The 22,029-nt window shown below is 44.9% G+C and overlaps 1 protein-coding gene across 4 annotated transcripts in view; it reads left to right on the top strand.

The window, feature by feature from the left end:
* TMC5 (transmembrane channel like 5) overlaps positions 1–22,029 on the top strand; it is a 73,872-nt gene that overhangs the window by 5,185 nt on the left and 46,658 nt on the right. Inside the window, exon 1 of one of the 4 annotated variants that reach the window (XM_070566617.1) lies at positions 1,698–2,121. The exons of 1 other annotated variant lie outside the window; for it this stretch is intronic. The gene's annotated coding sequence lies outside the window, so the exon portion shown is untranslated. Of the gene's footprint in view, positions 1–1,697; positions 2,122–4,226; positions 4,377–22,029 lie in introns of those variants that run through there. 2 more of the 4 variants (XM_070566620.1, XM_070566619.1) reach the window with 2 other exon arrangements.

Below are 22,029 nucleotides of genomic sequence, written 5' to 3'. Positions count from 1 at the left end.
TCAGGACAGCCCCACCACCGAGAATTATCTGACGCAAATGTCCGTGGTGCTGCGGTTGAGAACCCTGACTTAGACCTACAAGAGTTGCCGATTTGTCCTTTTGCCTCGCGCTCCAGCTTGGCTCAACTCTGTACCAATTGGCAGGCGGGACCTCACAATCCAGGTGTTTGGTGAGTCTCACGCTGCCGGGTACCATCATTTCACCCCAGGAATAACAGTTCTGGGGCAAACAAAACCATCTTCCTCTCATTTTAAGACCTGACAAATAGAAATGGCAAGCAGTAGGATATATTGGAATATACGGGGAAGCCATTTGGTGTAAACCCAATTCAGCCTGACTTTGTTTTTCCGAAAGGGCCTGACATGGCCATTGAGCATGCATTGTATATCTGCTTTAAACATTTCCTGTGGCAAGAACAAATGCCCTTAAGATAAAGGTGCCACTTCCCCCCCACATTGGCATTTCCTTAAGGATAAGCATCTTTCCTCAGGCTAGGAACTGATTGCTGCGCTCACCTTTGACCACCACCCAGCTCACCTGTGGCCACCCAGCTCGAGACAGCAGACCTGCCACCCTGCTGTGTCCACCCAGACAGCAGACCTACCTGCCGTGTCCATCAATCACTGTGCCAACAGAGCAGTCTCGTGACTGTTGTAAAAAGGACATTTCAATCATATGTGAAACATCCTCTTTGGGGGTATATAACACTCTGTACACCCCACTTCTTCGGTGCCTTTTCTTCCTTCCAGAAGAAAGGCCCTGGGCCATGGTCCTCACATTTTAGCTCAGAATAAACTCACCCAAATTTTCATTTATAGATTGGTGATGGATTATTTTCGTTGACAGAACTTTCTTCTGATTGTCCAACTTATAAACCAAGTCTGTCTCTATGATGGGAAAAAATTCTGCCACTCCTTTGGAAAGCCACGATTTTGTGCTTATTAGGGGCGCTAATACATCAAAGGTTGGGAACAGTAACTGTGGGCCCCCAGTTACTCTTGGGAATTCCAGACATAGGATTTTCTTTTAGGTGATGCCCACCCAGATTCAAATGCCATAGAAACGGAACTGGTTTGTTCTGGCATTTGTAAAAATATGGAAATCTTACCATAGGCCTGGGTCATTTACTTCCTTCTTTCTTTCTGCATGAATAAAGAATGAATGAATTCCAGAGTTCACTGTGCCTGGAGGATTAGCATTCTAGCCACTGCCAGTTTCTCTCTGGGAATTTGGTCTTAGGTGGCTGGAAGTAACCTGAGCAGGAAATGGTCCAACATTTCTCTAAGGTTAACCCATTTAGCTCTTAGGAGATAGGGTGTATCGTCCCTATTTTGCAGATGTGGGGGGCGGGGATTGAGGTTCAGAAGGGTAGAGTTGTAAAGTGCTGGAGTCAGGGTTCGCGTCAGTCAGCCTGCCTTGAAACGTGGGCTGATTCCATGCTGCCTGTCCTTCACCTCTGGCAGGGAAGCAGTTAAACCTGTAAGATCTGAATGTTGCCCCAGGGGCTGAATCTGCAGAACATGGTGGCCCGTGCCTGACGGTGTCTGGTGAAGCCTGGGGTTCTCCAGCAGGAAGAATGCTTTGTTGCAGAAAGGAAAAGATAGTTTCTTTCTGTGCCACCTCACTCTGGGCGGGGAGGATCCGGGAAATTAATCTTACTTACTTCCTTATAACTCTAAGAAATAAAATAACCTTTAGAAAGGACTTTGATCTTTTTATTGCACAGATGCTGAAAGAATATTGATGAGAGGGAGGTGCTGGGGTTCAGGAAGAAAGAAATGCACCGTTCAGCTCCAGACAGTGTGCTTCTTAGCAAACCCAGCATGCAGAGGCCGCGGTGCGGCCATCATGTCGCAGGTCAAGGACTGATCTGCGTTTAACCCGGCGAGACCTGGTTCTTCATTGGCTGGCGAGGGAAGAGATGATAACCAGAGTGGCATAAAACTGCCACGGAGCTGGTAACTATCTCCTTCCGGGGAGCCAGTGGCCAGTGGTACGACGGAGAGAGCAAGTCCAGGGCTGCGTGTAAGGCAGAAAAAGATGGGCTAAGAACCAAAGAGGGCCCACTGCCTTGGCAGAGTGGAGGGGACACCTGTGTGTTCCCGTAGGCCTGAGGGCAGGTGAGAGGCTGCTTTGGGGGAGGGCCAGGGGACACAGAAATGATGGGGAGCACTTGGGGATGCGTCATGGGAGAAGGACAAAAACTGGGGCTGTCCTGTTGCGCGTTGCGGAATGCCAGATCCAGAACATGCACCACAAATATTGGTTGGAGGAAAGAATGACTGGGTAGGTGGGAGCAAGGGAGTGTGTTGTCTTAGCAAGCTTTAGAGCTGTCTGCTTGAGTGGGAACCTGGGCTTCCTGGGTCCTAACTAGGAGATGCTGGGGGAGTTTTTGTCACTTTCTGGCCTCAGTTTGCTTGTCTGCAGAATGGGTGGTATTCTAAGAGCTCCCACCTCCACGGATGCATATCAGCGCTAATAAGAGAATATGGTACACGTGAAGTCCTCAGGAAATGTCATCTCTAACCACTTCTCCTCTTCCTTCTCCTCTTCCTCTTCTTCCTCTGATGACAATGATGACGATGATAGTCAAAATTCAGATAGAAAGGCATGGGTTCAAATCCCATTCTGCCTCTGTTTAGCTGTGTGGCCTTGGGCAAATTACTTAACCTCTCTAGGCCTCAATGTAATCATAAAGTGGGGATAATAGTACCTCTCCATAAGGTTATTTGAGGATTCAGCAGCTAATACATGTGAAGGGCACAGCACAGTGCCTGGCACTCAAGTAGCGCTCAATAAATGGTGCCGTCTTTATGCTTATTATTGTGGTTGTCGTTTGACTAGATTCCTCTGCTGTGGAGTGGGGAAGAGAGGCACAGTGGAGATGGGTGTCAAGGCAGTGGGGTTTATAGTCTTGTTTTGCCAGGAAGGGGCCTCTCCCAGGAGGCAGAGTCAGGTTCAAGGTATAAACAAACGTCTTTCTAAGTGTTTAGTGAATCACTCGATGGAACACATTCGCCATGAGTTCCCGGAATGGAGTGGTGGATTAGACTAAATTAGTGCTCAGATCATTTCCAGCTGCCGAAGGGTCAATGTTCCTGGAGATAAACCCCAGCTGATTTCCAGGAAGGACGCTCTTTATTCATAGGAGAAGAAAGAAGGGACTGATAAAGATTTCTGTATTGTTGCAAAGGCTGGGACAAACAGATTTCGTTTTCTGAGGCATTTGAATCTAGGTGGGTATCATTTAAAAGAAGAAAAGGAAGGCCTGTTTCTATAGTTCACAGGAAGAACTGGAGACCACCGTTACTGTGATGTTTGGTGTATTAGCGTCCCCCCCACCCCCGCAAATGCCAACTCGTGGCTTTCCAAAGGAGAGGTGGAATTCTCTCCTGTGGTGGAGACTTGACTTACAAATTGTGCGATCGCAGGGAAGGTCTTCAAATGAGAGGAGGTAGGTGGTGGGCTCCAGGCAGATGGCTCTATTTGCCCCCACGACTGTCATTTCTGGGGTGAGATGAGGGTACCTGGCAGCCTGTGACTCAAGGAAGAGCCAGACTGCGGGGGCCGGCCTGCCCGTCAGTGTGGAGTCCAGCCGAATTGGAGCAAAAGGATAACCAGTAATCCCTATCCTGTCTTTACTGCAAATGTTGATATTTTGTTCATCATGGATTTTTGCCTTATTTCCTGCTTTAAAAAATATTGCATTTGAGCCAACCCTGAGGGCTTGGTTTTTTTTTTTTTTACTCTTTTTTTTTTTTGAGGAAGATCAGCCCTGAGCTAACTACTGCCAATCCTCCTCTTTTTTCTGAGGAAGACTGGCCCTGAGCTCACATCCATGCCCATCTTCCTCTACTTTATACATGGGACACCTGCCACAGTATGGCTTGCCAAGCGGGGCCATGTCCACACCCGGGATCCGAACTGGCAAACCCCGGGCCGCTGAGAAGCGGAATGTGCACACTTAACTGCTGTGCCACCAGGCCGGCCCCAGGCCTGGTGTTTAAAGTTTGGTGCTCTCACACCTTCAGTTGCCCCTGGTTCTGTTCCAGGTCATGAAACCACACCACCCGTCTGTCAGTAGCCCTGCTGTGGTGGTGGCTCACACAGAAGAACTAGAAGGACTTACAACTAGAATGTAGAACCATGTACTGGGGCTTTGGGGAGAAAAAAAAAAAAGGAAAAGACAAATACTGCATTAAAATATTATTTATCTTGATTACAGGAATTTTGGGGACCCTCTTAAATTTGCATCCCAGGCCTCCCTCCCTCACTCTACTCCTGGCCCTGCAGCAAATAGCACCGAATCTAGAAACTTCCCAAGCTTAACATCATACTTACCCAGCATGGGCAAAAAGATGGCCGAATTCAAGATGTGAGTGTTGAAGAAATGAGTTAAAAAAAAAGAGAGAGCGAGATTTGGCTTCTCCGAGAGGAAGGAGCACTTATGATACTATATTTCAAACTAAACGCCAGTCTTCTGCTTCAAAACCCCTGTGTCCAGGCTGCTGCTACCTACTTAGGGACACTGATCTGATTGTCCCAAGACCTGCACTACTCATTTCTTCGTATTTTTAAGTCCTTACTTAATTTTCATATGTTTTAATGGGATTTTCGGACATCATATATTTTATTTTCAAAAAGCCATAAGTAAGAGGTATGCACATGTCAAAAAATATTCCGAATGATACCAAAGGGTAGGCAGTGAAAGTTGCGTGCTTCCTTCCCCTCTGTCCTGCGCCAAATCCCACACTGCAGAGGCGACCACCCTTAACCATTGCTGGGTTTCGTTCTTTCACTGGTTACCATCAAAAGTCTAAATGATGTCTTGCTTTGTCCGATGTCCATAGTACGCATTGACTCTGTTATAGGAAAGCTCAAGAATTCAGCTCACTGACACTTCATTTCCTCTCCTTTCTCTCTTCCCCTTTCTCCCATGTGGTTCCTTCTCTTCCATTTTTCTTATTTATATTTTTTAATTTGCTCCCTTTTGCGGGTCTAAATTAGGGTTTCTCAACCTTGGCACTATTGACATATCGGGCTGGATAGTTCTTTGCTGTGGGGGCTGTCCTGTGCATTGTAGGATGTTTAGGAGCATCTCTGGCCTCCACCCACTAGAGGCCAGTAGCACCCACACACCCACACCCTAGTGTGGCAACCAAAAATTTGCCAGACTTTGCCAAAAATCCCCGGAGGCAAGTCCCCCCGAGTTGAGAACCACTGCTGATGGTATACTTACAGTTCCATGACCTTTGGACAGTATTTCCTGACTCCCCACATCACAAAATGAGGACATTAGCACCTTGACACTCTCCTTTAGTCAGGATCTTCTCTCATCCATTTCCCTACTTCTAGAAACTGTCGTATTTTTACAAGTCGTGGCTTATAAACATGTATCTTCTGTCGTATAAACTGTAATTATGTTTCTTTGTCTCTGGGTGGATTCTTAAATTGAAAACTAGTATACATGGCTACAAATTTACAGTTACGTGCATGTTAGGGAAGTTGGATCAGAGAAAAAGACACGCAATTTGCTAAATCTGAGCCATCAAGGAAACTGATCCCTAAATCCCGGTGTATTGAGTTGTTTTTCTCGTGGACTCCCTTAATTGCTCAATCAGGTCAGAGTTTAGTGATTTCATTTCCGGATCGTGACTTTCTTATTCAGCTTTTGGGAGATGGCCTGCAATTTCTATTTGTCTTTAATTTCTCTTGTTGACAGAGAAAACACACAGCGTTCACCCCATCTCTGAGGTCACCAGGCTCTGACTCATCCTCTGTGGGGCGGCAGAATTTGCACCAAATGCTTTTCAGGCCTGAGTACAGCTGTTGACCTGTGGTTTCTTTTTATGGCCTCTTGAAGGTCCTGCCGTCCTGCGTCTCCAATACCTTCTGTGTCTCCCTTCAGCTTATTCTCGAGCAATTTTTAACGGACAAGTGCGCGGGAAGTAAACTTTCTTCCACTTTGCGTATCTCCCCACGTCTCTATTTTTGTCCTCAAACTTAATTTTGTAGTTTGCCTGGGCACAGGATTTTCGGTTAAAAGTCATTTTTCCTCTGAATTTTGAAGGCACGACCCCACTGTTAATAGCATCCTTTGTTGCTGAGGACAGCCGTAAGTCTGACTTCCTCCTGTGTAGATTAAACGATTTTATTTCTGAACACTTCTAAGATTTCCTCTTTGCTGTTATAATCGAGAATCTTGTGAGGGAGTGTTTGAATGTGGGCGTTTCTCATTCATTTTTATCCACATTTGGTGGCCTGTTCAGTCTGAAGACCCTTGTCCTTTGTCAGCTCAGGTATTTTCTTTTATTGTTACCTTTGATATTTTCAGCTCCTGCATTTTCTTTGTTCTGGAACTTCTGTTTTATAGATATTGGACTTCCTGGGCCAGTTTTCTATATCTCTGAACTTTCCTAACGTATTTTTCATTAATTCTTTACTCTTCATTTTTGGGAGATTTTCTTGACTTTATCTTCTGACCCTCCTGTTAAATTTTAAAGAGTTAGGCATTTTTTTAACTTGCTTCTCTTTGTCCTCTGTTGTTGTTTTTTTTTTATGACAGCTGGTTCATATTTTCCTGTAACAGCCTGTTTATGGGTAGAAACTCTCTCAAATGTCTCTGAGGATAGTAAATTAAAAGTTCTTAAATTCTTTCTCCCAGATTACCTCTGTTTCAACAATGTTGCTTTTCTTTCCCGTTCTTTTGCGTCTTTGGTTTTCCTCTGATGCTTAGTGATCCTTGTTTAGCTGTTTTCTTTCTGGATGGAGGACTGGATTAATGGACAGCTGTGGTGGTTAACCCCGCTGGGGGTGGGTGCGTTTCCCCAGCAGACCCCATCCCTGAATGGCAGGGCTAACTGAGATGGCTGGCTACCAGGTGGGCAAGCCACATTAAATCTGAATTTAATCTGGGGTAGCAACTTTCTCCTTCAGGGCTTAATTCTCCCCAGAAAGTTTGAGCCCTGTGTTTAGAGAGAGGCTCTTTGTGTCTGCAAATCTAGAGAGTACAGTCCCCAAGACCCCTTTAGTTTCTGACACCCATCGCAAGTTCTGGGTCCCCAAGGCCCACCCTTAGGTTCATTAATCTCCAGAAGGACTCAGAGAAGTCACTGAAAGCTGTTATGCTCACAGTTATGGTTTATTACAGCTCAAGGATAGAGACTAAAATGAGCACATAGGGCGGAATCCAGGAAATTACCAAATGTGGGGCTTCCAATTGTCCTCTCTCCATGGAGTCATGGACAGCGTCACTCTCCCAGCATCGATGGTGACCATATGCACAGGTTATTGCCAACCAGGGTGCTCACCCAAGGCTTGGTGTCCAGAATCTTTACTTGGGCTCTGTCACATAGACAGAGTTGGCACCCACATGGCTGGTCTCAGTGTCCAGCCCCTCAGGAGGTCAGCTGATACTGCCTGACCCAGGTCCCCCCAAGCCCCCAAATCCCCTCATTTCTATCTGGCTGGCCCAGGGCCCCAGGTAAACAAAGATACTTGTACTGAGCAGGACTTTCCAAGAGCTTGGAGACGACCTCCCAGGAGCCAAGGGCAAAGGCCAGACCTCTCTTTGGGTAAGATTAAATTCTTTAGTACACGGTGTCCATCCTGAAATCAACGGGCACCCTGTAGGTACCGGGGTGGAAGCAGCCTACTTGTTCTGCAACAAGATGAAATTCTCTAGTTCCTGCTTCACAGCCCCTCTGGCACTCCCTACCTGCCTGCCCCGAGCGGGGCACCTTCCTGCCGCTGAGCTGAGTGGAGCATTCCCCCTCTGCCCGTCTTTCCCTGGTAACTGGTTTGATCCACGGTTTCCTCCACCTGAGCTTTCCATCGATGAATTCGTTCACTTCCTGTCTCCCGGAAATTCGTCATCACCTCTAGTCCAATGGTTGCCTCCCTCTTGCCTTCTTCTTTACGTTGTTATGGGTTTATTCCCTTTTCTGTGTCTTTTCTGGAGCTTCATTGGACTCCAGGAGGGAAGAAAGGTCAGCCCGTGGGCTCAGTCTGCCATCTTGAATCAGAATGCAATTTCTTTTGTTACTTACTAAACACAATATGATATTTAGCATTTTGTCCCTTCATCCTGAACCGCTTCAAGAAATTTGTTATGTGACCAATCAAGGACCAATCAGATTTGTCCTGTGGCTCAATGAAGGCACCCAGAACTTGGAGTTCTGTAGACCCAGCTTCTGGCCCTGGATATGGACAAGCCATTTAACTTCTGGCAAGTTACTTTATATCTTTGGAAACTGTAAAGCACAATGATGCCAATTGCAGAATCAGACTGCCTGGGTTTATATCCAGGCTCTACTCTTTACTGGCTGTGATTCCTGGCCAAGTTACTTAACCTCTCTGTGCCTCAGTATCCTCAGTGAAATAAGGATAATAATAGCGTCTATTCCTAAGGCTATGGTAAGGATTTAATGGGTTAACCCCTGTCAGGTTCTTATAACAGAACCTGGCACATACATATTAGTTGTTTTGTTATCATTGATTTGTGCTTCTATTTTCCGCTCCACAAATCTGGAACAACGGTACTTAAGTTGTGTTATATAATGTTTGTTTAAATAGGCATTATACACACTATTATATTGTAGGGATCTGAATTAGTCTGATTAAGAGCTAAGCTCCTGTTTCCAGAGATGGATCTAGAAGGAGGTTCTTTTTCTTCTAAAAGAGGGAGACTTGACACAGACTCAGATTCAGAGTGTGGATGAAGCTCGACTCTGCTTGCTGCCCCCTCCTGTGTTTCTGAGACCCAGCGGTAGAAAGGGCAGGATTCCCTGGCCGCAGGGGGCATCCGGGTTTGTTCTTTTCCGCTGCTCCTGGCAGGATTCTGAGCACGTGGCCAGCGGGAAAGGAGGAGAGGAGGGTCTCCACGGCCTGCAGGCCTCCAGGAAGCAGAGTCCTTCCTTGGGCAGCAGAGGATCCCACTCCTTCGAGCAGGTCTGCGTGGATGCAGGAGCCGTGACGGGCACCTCGTGTTGTCTCTGGCTGTCCCGGGGAGGGATCCTCATTCTTCTGCGACAGGCTGGGGCCGTCCAGCCAGGCAAAAAGGCGCCAAACTGCCAAGGCACAAGTAACCGGTGAGGCCACTTTTTTGCTCCCACCTGTCCGCCTGCTCCTTGCGGCCTCCGTTAACTGGCTGACCTGCAGTGATTCTCAGACTTTGGCACATAGAAGAATCACCCGGGAAACGTGATAAAAAAGCAAATTTCCCGCCCGGTCTCACTCCAGACCCTCTCAGTCACTATTTCTGGGACTGGAACCTGGGCTAGGGTGGTTTTCCAGGACGAATGGGGTTCCCCAGATGTGGAACTTCCAATGTTAAAACCGAGAAAGTTCTGGGTAAACGAGGACCAGTCGATCACCTGATGATCCCTGGGCCCAGTCTCCAGCGAGCTCCCAAGTGACTCTCACGGGCGGCCGAGCTTCATCATCTCCGATGAACACTGATCAGCGAAGCTTAAAATGTTGGAGTTCCTTTAGGCTCCATCCTTTCCTAGACTCGCACTGTTCATATGGTAGCTCCATAGCCATTTGCGGCTGTTTACATTAAAATGAATTAAATTTAAATCAAATGAGAAATTCAGTTTCTCAGTGACACTGGCCACATTTTAAGTCCTGAGTAGACACATGTAGTGGCTGCCGTATTGGACAGCACAGGTACAGAACAATACCATCATCATGGAAAGTTCTGTTGGACAGTATTACCCTAGATGATCTCTAGATTAGGGTTTCTCAGCCTCGCCACTGTTGACGTTTTGGGCCAGACCATTCTTTCGTGTCGGGGGCTGTCCTGTATATGGGGACATATATTTAGCAGCATCCCTGGCCTCTACCTAATAGATGCCAATAGCACATCCCTCCCCACAAGTCGGGACCACCAAAAATGCCTCCAGATGTTGTGAAGTGTGCTGTCGGGGGGCGAAATTGCCCTGATTGAGAATCATTGCCCTACATCCATGGCTCCGACCAGTCTCTTTCTACAATAAAATAAAAGTCAACCACACGCCCTGCACGTCACACGGAGCATAGGCACCAGAACGCAAACACTGTCTTGAAATTCAATTGCGCCAGCCGGCTTTACATTCTTTTTTTTTTTAACAGATACCCTCCAGCTCTTTTTTTTTTTTTTTTTTTAAGATTGGCACCCAGGCTGTTGCCAATCTTCCTTTTTTTTTTTTTTTTTTTAAGGATTGGCACTTGGGCTAACAACTGTTGCCAATCTTTTTTTTTTTTTCTGCTTTATTTCCCAAACCCCCCCCGGGCCTGGTCCAGTGGTGTAGTGGTTCAGTCCGCATGCTCTACTCTAGCAGCCCAGGGTTCACAGGTTTGGATCCTGGGCATGGACCTAGCACTGCTCGTCAAGCCATGATGTGGCAGTGTCCCACATAAAATAGAGGAAGATTGGCACAGATGGTAGCTCAGGGCCAATCCTCCTCACCAAAAAAAAAAAAGGCTCGCACTCATTTTCATTCCGTGTTATAAGAAGCATATTTGCTACCTCAGTACTAAATGCTAGACCATTCTCTGGATGGATTTTTGCCCTTCATGAGACTAAAATTCCTTTTCGTTTTCCAGCCTCTGACACTTCCTCATGTGCTTAACAAACTAAAAATCTTGTATTCTTTTTCATTGATAAAATATAATTATCTTTAAAAGAACAAGAACCCTTTAAATTTTCAAGACAATTTTTTAACCCTGAGGAAAGGAAATTACAAAACGGGTACATCTTCTTGTTCTTGGAAGGTGAAGGGAAAAAATAAAGAAAAAGAAGATGTACCCATTTTGCTCTGTTCATATTTCCCCTCCGATTCATAGCTTTGGTGTCTGTCTCTCGCATGCGCAGACCTTGTTTTTTGAGGGATCCAAGCGTGTGGCTGTCCGTGTGTCTGGGTCAGAGGTGGAAACGGTCTCTGAAATGCCCGTGGGCCACGTGCCAACAAGGGTTTCCTCCCGGGAGGGTTTTGTTCAATGAATGAGCGAAGGTTTTGCGCTCACTTTCTTTTAAGAGACTGTTTACATTGCTATTATTTCCTCGTTCTAAACGTTACACATTGCAGGTGGAGGATCCCAGATAAAGGATTTGTAACGGCCTCGTTGATGACAACCAAAGTCATTGTTCAGGTACCCTCACAAGCCCAGAAAGAACAGGCAAGCCCTTGCAAACAAATAGAATGTCCGTTTCCACTGAAATGTGGGTGTGTTTGCGTGTTGGGTGGCCTGGTACCTGGGCAACCGCTCAGGAGGGGCGACCTTGATCCTTTGTGCTGGAATTTTCTTTCCAAGATCAGGTGCCTGAGAAAGGAATCGAAGTTTCCAGAACTGCAATTAGGAAAGCTTGGTTGAAATGAGATGCTTGGGGATGAGCCATTTCTCTTTTTTAGATTCTTTTTCCTTCCTTCCCTTCTAGGAACACTTAGAATTACAGACTGATATTTTGCATGTGTGTGTTGAGAGGAGGGAGGGAGTATGTAATTATATTATTGCATATCATTATTGTTTCCCAAAATTTGGTCATTTGAGTTCCACTTTCCTAATTTTTGCTCGTTTTCTTACCATGCATACTAACATTTGTCTGTTCTTTTTATGGAATAGATTTACTTTAACTGGAAACTTATGTCATTAATATAAATGGAAAGCGTACCGCTTGCTTGTAAATACAGGTGATTATATATTTATATATATATATACACACATGCAGGGAAAACCAAACCATGTTATGAAATTCTAGCTAGATTACGCCAAGTGAAAGAAACCAGTCTGAGAGGGCTACGTACTGTGCGATTCCATTTACATGACATTTCGGAAAAGGCTAAATGATGGGGACGGAGACCAGGTCAGTGGTGGGCAAGGGGTGGGAGGCGGAGTTGATCTCAGAGGGAGTTTGGGGTGATGGACCCGTTCTGTGTCCTGATTGTGGGGGTGGTTGTGCACGTGTTCAAACTCATAGAACTATACACCAAAAGTATGTTATTGTGTGTTAAATTTACCAAATGAAATAGTTAAATTCTAGTCATAAGTTGTGGCCTCTCGAAGGTTCTGAGTTTGGAGCTTTGCTCCATCTTTGGTGAAAAAGAGACTACGGCAAATTCAGAGAGGTGTTGAAGACCTGTTAGCACCAATGGAGACTTGCCTAATTGTTAATTCGAGGTATCGAGTGGGAATTAAAAAGGAAGGAACTATTGCTGAGAGCTCCTTGGTTATTTTCCTTGAGGGGAATTGTCCTTTCAAGAATCCCTGAACTGATGGGAAACCGTCAGTTTATAAGAGGGATGTGTTTGTGCCAAAAACGGACGCAGGCGTGAGAAGTTCTGGTCCGAGCGAACCCTCCCCGCGCATTCTCCCTCCCCCGGAGTGGCCCAGCTGACCCCAGTGTAGGTTTTTCCCCTTCCACTGGTGAGGGCGGCAGCCACCAAGGTGGGCTTCAGGCCACGGACGAGACAAATGAGAACTTTGTGGGACAGCATTCCTTCATTCAACAAATGTTCATTGCGTGCCTCCTACATTCCAGGCGTGGCACGAGATGCTGGGGGTATAGTGAGCAAGATCAAATAACCCCTGCCCTCGCAAAGCTTTCAGTCCAGGGCAGGACAAACATTGAACAATAAGCACAAAAAGTTAGTATATAATTACAAACTGGTAAGTCCTGTGGGAAAAAAGGCAGGACACTATGAAAGAGGCTCAAAGGGAACTATTTGGATGTGGAGGAATAAAGGAGGCTCCTCTGAGAAAGCAGCATTTAAGCTGATACCTTAAGGATGCGAAGTTAACCAGGCCAAGAGTGCGGGGAAAAGCATTGAAGGCAAAGGGAACAGTGTGTGCAAAGGCCAGGAAAACAGGCTCAGCAAACTGCACCCTGCAGTTCAAATGTAGCTCATGAACTCAGAAGGTTTTTTATTTTTTCAGTTGTTGAAAAAAACTAAAAGAACAATAATAGTTCATGGCACGTGAAAATAATATGACATTCAAATTTCGGTGTCTGTGAATTGGGACACAGACACACCTGTTCAATTATATGTTCTCCAGGGCTGCTTTCATGCTACAACGGCAGAGCTGAGTAGTTGCTACAGAGTCTGTATGGCCTGCAAAGCTTAAAATCCTTCCCGTCTGGTCCTTTACAGAAAAAGTGCATTGACCCCTGATTTATAGAATAGTGAACAAGGGGAGATGAGCAGAGGCCAGCTCATGGAGTACTTTTCAGATCTTAGTAAGGAGTTTAGATGTTATTCTAGATTCAACAGAAAGCCACTGAACAGAGTTTTGGTGGAGGTGGGGGAATTCTTGAGTCTTTTTTTTTTTTTTTTTTTTTGGTGAGGAAGATTGGCCCTGAGCTAACATCTGTTGCCAATCTTCCTGCTTTTGCTTGAGAAAGACTGACCCTGAACTAACATCTGTGCCAGTATTCCTCTATTTTGTATGGGGGACACTGCCACAGCATGGCCGCTGACAAATGGTGTGTAGGTCCACACCCGGGATCTGAACCTGCAAAACTGGGGTACTGAAGCAGAGTGCACGAGCTTAACCGCTACACCACCAGGCGGGCCCGTAGTTGTTTTTTTTTTTTTAACTGTGCCCTATGGCCTAGTTTTTCTGGAGCCCCTCGTAAGTACTTTCTTCTGTTTAAGCCAGGGAATCTTCTTTGCTCTTGTCTACCCCTGGGATTTGCTTCTCCTTTGCTCCTTGGCACCCTGATCAAGAGGTCGGCTGAAAGTGTCACATTTCTCAGCTGTCTGTCAGGCACAGGTGGGTTGGAAATGTGTTTAGGGTGATGGTTTTTCAGTTTCCTTTTATTGCTGTGATGAATGTTATGTGCAACATTTCAATGACAATTTTATTGTACTTGTCCTGAGGCTTTGAGTAAACGGCACCGTTAGAAAACTCAATACGCTTTGACTGTAATTAATTTTGATTCATTTTAAAGCTTCCATAGCTTATTTAGGGTTTGGGAAAAAAAGCATTCACACAGTCAGCTTATTCCAGCTTTTTCTCTCCCATTTTCCCCAGACATGGTGCTTTAATATTTTATTCTTTTTGAAAACTGATTTTCATTTTGAAATGATTATAGTTTGGAAAAATTCTTGCCTCTTTTTTTTTTTTGTCTTTACTAGTCCATTTTTAAAATTGTGATAAAATTTACATAACATTGAATTTACATAACATTTACATAACATTGAATTTACCATCTTAACCATTTTTAAGCGCACAGTTCAGGAGTGTTAAGTACATTCACATTGTTGTGCAACCGATCTCCAGAACTTTCTCATCTTGCAAAACTGAAATTCTATACCCATTAAACAACCATTGACAACTCCTTATTTCCTTCTCTCCCAGCCCGTGGCAATCACTACTCTCCTTTCTATTTCTATGGGTTTGACCACTCCAGATAACTCGTTAACTGGAGTCATACAGTATTTGTCTTTCTCTGTCTGGCATATTTCACTTAGCATCATATCCTCCAGGTTCATTCACGTTGTCGCATGTGCCAAAATTTTCTTCCTTTTTAAGGCTGAGTAATATTCTGCTGTATGGATGTAACGCATTGTGCTCATCCGTTCATCCATTGGACACTTGGGTTGCTTCCACCTTTTGGCTCTTGTGAATAATGCTGCTACGAAGACGGGTGTACATGTATCTCTTTGAGACTCTGCTTTCAATTTGGATATATACCTAGAAGTGGAATTGCTGAATCATAGGGTAATTCTATTTTTAATTTTTCAAGGAACTGCCATCCTGTTTTCCAAAGCAGCTGCACCATTGTACCTTCCCGCCAATAGTGCACAAGGGTTTCAGTTTCTCCACATCCTCGCCAACACTTGTTATTGTCTGGGTTTTTTGCTAGCGGCCATCCTCATGGATACAATGTGATATCTCATTGTGGTTTTGATTTGCATTTCTCCTATGATTAGTGATGAGCATCTTTTCATGTGCTTGTTGGCCATTTGTGTATCTTCTTTGGAGAAATGTCTACTCAAGTCCTTTGCCCATTTTTAAATCTGGCTATTTGTCTTGTTGTTGAGTTGCAGTAGTTCTTTATATATTCTGGATATCAGCCCCTTATGAGATACATAATTTGAAAATCCCTTGTCCCATTGCATAGATGCCTTTTCATTCTTTTGATTGTGTCCTTTGATGCACAGAAGTTTTTCATTCTGATGTGGTCCAGTTTCTCTATTTTTACTCCTGCTGCCTGTGCGTTTGGTGTCACATCCGAGAAATCATCACCAAATACAATGTCATGAATCTTTTGCCCTGTTTTCTTCTAAAAGTTTTATAATTTGGGTCTTACTTTTAGGTCTTTGATCCTTTTTGAGTTAATTTCTGTGTCTGGTGTAAGGTGAGGGTCCAACTTCATTCTTCTGCGTGTGAATATCCAGTTTTCCCATCACCATTTGGTGAAAACACTGTCCTTTCCCCATTGCCTGCTTTTGGCCCCCCTGTCAAAATCACTTGATGCTATATGCAAAGGTTTACTTCTGGGCTCTCTGGTTTATTCCGTTGGTCTGTGTGTCTGTCTTTATCCCAGTTATTGCCTCCTTTTATTCAGCTTGTTTATTGTTTTCCTTTCTGCAAAGAAGCCTTCTTTTTAGTGGGATTACAGTTGTTTTTATTTTCTACATTTTTTTTTTTTGTTAAGATTGGCGCCTGAGCTAACATCTTTTGCCAATCTTTTTTTTTCTTCTTCTTCTCCCCAAAGCCCCCCCTAGTACACAGTTGTATATTCTGGTTGTAGATCCTTCTGGTTGTGCTATGTGGGACACTGCTTCAGCATGGCCTGATGAGCAGTGCTAGGCCCGGCCCCGGGTCGGAACCAGCGAAACCCTGGGCCACCAAAGTGGAGCATGCGAACTTCACCACTCGGCCATGGGGCTGGCTCTTATTTTCTACCTTTAATGGGTAAATAGAAAATAGAGATTTTTCTCTGCCCCTATTTCCCTTTTTGCCTGAGCAATCTTCATTGATTGTTCGAAATACCTAAGTAGTTAAATAAGTAAATTAAAAAGTGAGGAAGTCAGTCTATGTGGGAAGTGGTCCAGTGTAGTAAAGAAACTTGTCTTCAAATCCTTGTCCCTGCTTACTCTCTGTGAGAGCTCAGAGAAGATGTCAAGTCCTTCTCAACCTCCGTTTCCTCATCTGTAAAACGGGAGTGTGAAGAGTCCTCTGCTCCACATCAGGCGCAGAGCACGAGTATGCAGCACATGGTTCTGCTCGCTGCCTGCCTGGGAGTAGGTAGTCAAAGTTACTATGTTTCAGAAGTACATTTCTTGCTTTGTCCATTTCACTTCTTAACTTAGTTTTCATTTTCATGCAAAATGTCCTCTCCTTTCTCTTTAATGTCGAAGTCTCCCTCTGCTTTGCATCCTTTTTCTTTTTTTTTTTTTCCCCACTATAAATTTTTCTTTACATCATTGACTTGCAGAGTTGGAAAAGCCCTTATAGGTCTTCCCACATTAATATCAGTTTAACCCGGACGTTCTCAAAAGCAGGGCTGGGGTGGTGGGAGTAGTGATTTTGTCCCCAGAGGACACTTGGCAAGGCCTGGGACATTTCTGGTTGTCACGACTTGGGGGAGATGCTACTGGCACCGAGTGGGTAGAGGCCAGAGAGGCCGCTGAACGTCCCGTGATGCACAGGACAGCCCCCACAACAAACAACTCTCTGTCAACAGTGCTGAGAAGGCAAAACCCAGTTTAACTGAGGCTAATCTTGCCCTTCTTCTTTTTCTGAATGAGCTTCTTTCCCTTGCCTTTTTGCAAGCTGCATGGAGTACTGACTGGGGGTAATCCAGGGAAAAGGAAGAAAGACCAGTTTGGAGAATATGCTGGTTGTCCTTCTGGGGTGACCATGTGAAAATGAATAGTTACTTACCCGAAGCTGTTGTAAGTTAACACAACTACTTGGGGGGCGTTTCTAGTGAAATTGAAACACTTAAGGCAAGCCACCCAGCAAAACCACTTCCCTGTGTCTTCTTTGGATAAATTGTCACAAGTGGGCACAAGGAGACTCAGATGGGATGTAAAGCGATCATTTTAATAGTGAAAAATGGGAAATAGCCCAAATGTCCATCAGTGGGAGAAGGAATAAGTACAATGTGGTAAGGCCATATGATGGAACACTATACAGCCATGAAAATGAACCGGCCCCATGGCTGAGTGGTTGGGTTCACACCCTCTGCTTTGGCGGCCTAGGGTTTCGCCGGTTCGGATCCTGGGTGCGGACATGACACCGCTTATCAGGCCATGCTGAGGTGGCGTCCCACATGTCAACACTGGAGGGACCCACAACTAGAATATGCAGCTGTGTACTGGGGGGATTTGGGGAGAAAAAGCAGAAAAAAACAAAAAAAGATTGGCAACAGTTGTTAGCTCAGGTGCCAATCTTGAAAAAAAAATGAACAGACTTGTAGATTGATGTGTGAACTGCCAACATGAATAGATCTCAAAATCAGTCTTATGTTTAAAAAAAGGACAAGTTGCATGAAGTCTGTAGGGCATGATAAAGATAGACATAGATGTAACTTTTATGCGTGAAACCCTAGTACTGTCGCTTATTGATGCGCCCTCTGTGTGGTTTTGCTGGTTTCCTGGGGCTGCCGTAACAATGTAGCACAAACCGGCCAGCTTAAACAACCGAAATGTGTTGTCTCCCAGTTCTTGAGGCCGGAAGTCAGAAATCAAGGTGGCCGCAGGTTAATGGTCCAATGACAGTAGATCACAAAAGCTGTCGCTGCTTTTAATGACCTTGTTTAGCAAAATGAAATGTTTCTTCTCCGTGTCCCCCCCCCACAAAAAACAATTTAAAAAAATTTGTTTGGTCTATTTTTAATTAAATGGATAGAGGCTCATTGGAACTAGTTAAGAGTTTCTATGGAATCACTTTCATAATTTTGACTGTGGGTCTTCAATATGTATGTATCTTGTATCATTTATAGGATTGTAGCCAGCAAAAGCAATGTTGATTTTGTTGGGCTTCAAAGGTTGGCCCTGTCATGAGTTGGCATGACAAAGTTCACCCCTTTAGAAGATAAAATGTACAACTAAAATTAGAATTTGTGGCCTTGCTTTTTGCCTCTTATGGGGTGATGTCCTGCATTTGGTATTGATCAGGATTGCCATTTTACAAGGTCCTGGTTTCTCTTTCCTTTCTTGTCAGATAATAAATGGCCTCAATTAGCAAAATTAACCTTTGCACAGTCATGACTGTTTGGCCATGATAGTCTAGGCTGAGCCTGGGGCGGGAAGATGGGAAAAGGAGATTAGAGCGAAGAGCCGTGCATAGCCGGCCATCTCCTGCTGGTATGTGTAGCTCTAAAGCATTCTTTCTGATACCCCGTCATGTTCCATTATGCAGGGGTGCTGTCACTGATTTGGTCAGTCCCCTGTTGATGTGGTTTTGGATTGCTTCCAGTTTTTTCTCGTTACACACGAAGCTTGGCCTGACAATCCTTCATGACTCTGTGTCCCTATGTTTTATGAGCCCACTTTGGCGTCTGCAGAACGGAACTGTGGGTGGCCTGCCATGGCTTATGTTGGTTTAAGTCTGGGAAAGCTAAGAGGCAGCAGAGGTCCAGATAAAAAGCCTGAATGTGACTTCTTCAAGATTCTAGCGTGTAATTTATCCCCTGAACTTTCTGGGATTGGCTGGATGACAAATGCAAGAGTGTTGCGACCGCCCGTTCAAACCAGGAGCCTTGCAAGATCAATTAGGGAGTCCCCGATGAACAGACGTAGCAGGTGTATAAATGCTTGGGAACGTGATTGAAAACCCTAGAAACAGTGAGGTGGGAAGCGCTCAATGGATGTCAAAAGGCGGACTCAGAATAGGTTCAATGGCCCTTATTGGAAGGGCGCTAGAGCAATAAAATTTGGAGGAAAAATAAAAAAGTATAGTATCCTGTCTGTGCTTTTTCCAAGGCACAAAGTAAAAGTATTCCTTTGAAAGGGCAGGATATTTGTTCCTCTGATAGTTTGCAGGAAACTATGGGTAAGATTTTCGGAAGACCACTCCCATTTTATTTGACAATCAATAAAAGACGATTTTCTTGTAGCTATTTCCTCCTTCCTCTTCTGTCCCCTCGTCCTGTCTGTGGGCTCAGCTTTGTGTTTGTTTAGGAATTTGTTCTAGTGGTTAGAGCGCCATTCTGGCCGGGACTGTGAAAGAGATGTGCAATACACAAATTCCTGTCGACTGACATCAGTAGAACAGAGAACTGTGCCAGACTGAAACTAATCATTGGCTGATCGCATATAACATCTATCTATCTATCTGTCTATCTATCTGTCTGTCTGTCTGCCTATCTATCTACTTATCTATCATTTACTTATCTACTTACCTACTTTATCTATCTGCTTATGTATTTATTCATCATCTACTTCTCTGTGTACCTACATATCTACCTATCTATCTGTGTGTGTTATATGAATGTACGTATAAATGAATTTGTCAGAGATTCTAAATAAAGACCAAAGTTCTGCTGCATCAAGAAACCAACTCAGCGGCCGGCCTGGTGGCACAGCGGTTAAGTGTGCACGTTCTGCTGCTGCAGCCCGGGGTTCGCTGGTTCAGACCCCGGGTGCAGACATGGCACCACTTGGCAAGCCATGCTGTGGTGGGTGTCCCACATATAAAGTAGAGGAAGATGGGCACGGATGTTAGCTCAGGGCCAGGCTTCCTCAGCAAAAAGAGGAGGATTGGCAGCAGACGTTAGCTCAGGGCTAATCTTCCTCAAAAAAAAAAAAAGAAAGAAATTCAAAATCTCAATGGCTTAACTTGTAAAAGTTTATTTCTTGCTCATGGAAAGCTATTGTGGGTTGGTGGGGGTGGGCTCTGCTGCATTTAGTCGTGCAGGAAGCCAGGCTGGTGGGTGGGTCGCCATCTGAAATGTCACTGGTTGCCACTGCAGGAGAAAGTGGAACTAGAAGGTTGTGTTTTGGCTCTCAAATGCTTTGGTGTGGAAGTGACACAGCCACTTACGCTCACAGCCCACTGGCCAGAAATGGCCATATGCCACTGCCTTCCTGCCAGGGGGCTGCTCATCTCCTCACAGGGACCTGCAGGGGGCTGCAGCATCTTCTCCCCACTCTGCTCCTGCAGCTCGGCCTGGAGTGGCTAGAGCTGCTGAGCTCTTGGCTGATGACCTTGGGCCCTGGCTTTACTATGTGGTTATCTGAGCCCTTTGGAAGGGTTCTCATAATACACTGTTTTTAGAAATTCATCCTGGGAGGAGCTGTCGCCCTCTTGGAAAACTGATGAACGTCCTCTCTTCATAGGTAGTGAGGACGCGATCACCTGTCATGAGTCCCTTTCAGTCTGGGCTCGCAAGGAGCTCACAGCACAATGTGGTTCTCAGAAGCCGCCCCTTATGTCAACCTAGGAATTTTGTAGAATTCCTCCTCCCTCTACTTTATTACAAACCATTTTCTACTTTTTTAATCATGTCCTGGTTGAGTGCAAGACTTTTATTGTCGACCAACCCCTATTTCTCTCTTGGAAGCTGCCAGGGTTTACATTACACATAAATAAAAATAGTGGTAAAAAATAGCTTCTGTTCAGTAAATGGTTCCTTGGTGCCAGCTGCATTCTGTGCCTTATCTTGTTCATTCCTTACAACAACCCTATGAGGTATTATTGTCCGTACTGGGTGGGTGAGGAAGTAGGCTCAGAGAGGTTCAGTGACTTGCCCAAGTCCACACAGCCAGCAGATGGAAACTAAACCCAGTTATACCTGATGCCAAGGGCTGGGTCCCTAACCATTTCCATTTTGTAGCATCACACAGGCGGACCATTCAATTCAGGTAATTTGTCCTGTCCTCACCCAGCTTTTGCTTTCATTAATTCAGATTTTCTGTGTTGTATATATAAGAAAAGTGGAAATGTTTGCGAGCCAGAACCATTCATTTCTTTTAGAACTAGTATCATGGCCCCTTAAGGAAATAGAAGGTTTTATGGTATGGGTGTCTGATTTAGGGGTTTTTCATTTTCCTTTTCTTTTTAAAATTAAGGAGTAATATATTTACAGAGATGTGAGGCATGGGTGGGTTCAGGTGCTTAAATGATGTCATCCACATTTGATCTCTTTCTCTTTGTCTCTTGGCTCTGTTCTCTTCCCACTTGACACCACTCTCAGGCAGGCCTCCTCCACTGGTGACCACGGGCAGCTTCAGGCTTATAACTTCCTAACTCCAAGTCCAGCAGAAAGAGAGAGCTTCTCTCTTCTCAACAGTTGTGACAAAACTCCCAGAATTGAATGTCGCTGGTTTTGACTGGGTTCTGTGTCCTGACCCAGTCACTGTGGCCAGAAAGAAAATAATTCTGACTGGGTCATATGTCTACACCTGGCCCATATGGACTGAGAATGGGGGTATTAACTCAAGGAAAAGTGTTACCACCAGAGAGAGAAATGGATGCTAGGCAGGGAGAAGATAAAGGAAAATGGATTTCCACCTTGCTGAGAAATATGGAATTGAGTTAGCAAAAATGAACATGCTGAGACTGCAGGTGAGGGCAGAAAGTTAATATTGGTGTTAGCTCTGATTTCTCAAGGAAAAGTCTAACCCTTTATGTTTGTCTAGAGATAAACTTGTAAACGTTGGCTGAACTTTACAAATGATCTACTTCCTTCTTTCAAAGGTGTCACCATTCATCTAATCCTGGCTTGAAACTATGGAGATATTTCTGTCTTTTATTTTCCTTACCTCTCACCCCGCCCATATCGGATCAGTCCACAAATCCTATTGATTCTTCCTTTTAGTTTTCTCCCCTATGTGTTATTTTACTTTTATTTTTATTTTTTTGGTGAGGAAGATTGTTCCCAAGCTACCATCTATGCTAATCTTCCTCTATTTTGTATGTGGGACACCACCACAGCATGGCTTCATGAGCCGAGTGTAGGTCCATGCCCGGGATCCAAACCTGCAAACCTGGGCTGCTAAAGCAGAGGGTGTGACCTTGACCTCTATGCCACCAGGCTGGCCCCCTCCTCTACTTATTATTTTTGTCGCTGTTCCTACTGACACTACACC

The sequence above is a fragment of the Equus przewalskii genome, chromosome 12, assembly GCF_037783145.1.
Source record: "Equus przewalskii isolate Varuska chromosome 12, EquPr2, whole genome shotgun sequence".
In the NCBI taxonomy this organism is placed as follows: domain Eukaryota; kingdom Metazoa; phylum Chordata; class Mammalia; order Perissodactyla; family Equidae; genus Equus; species Equus przewalskii.
This window is presented reverse-complemented; position numbering and strand designations above follow the sequence as displayed.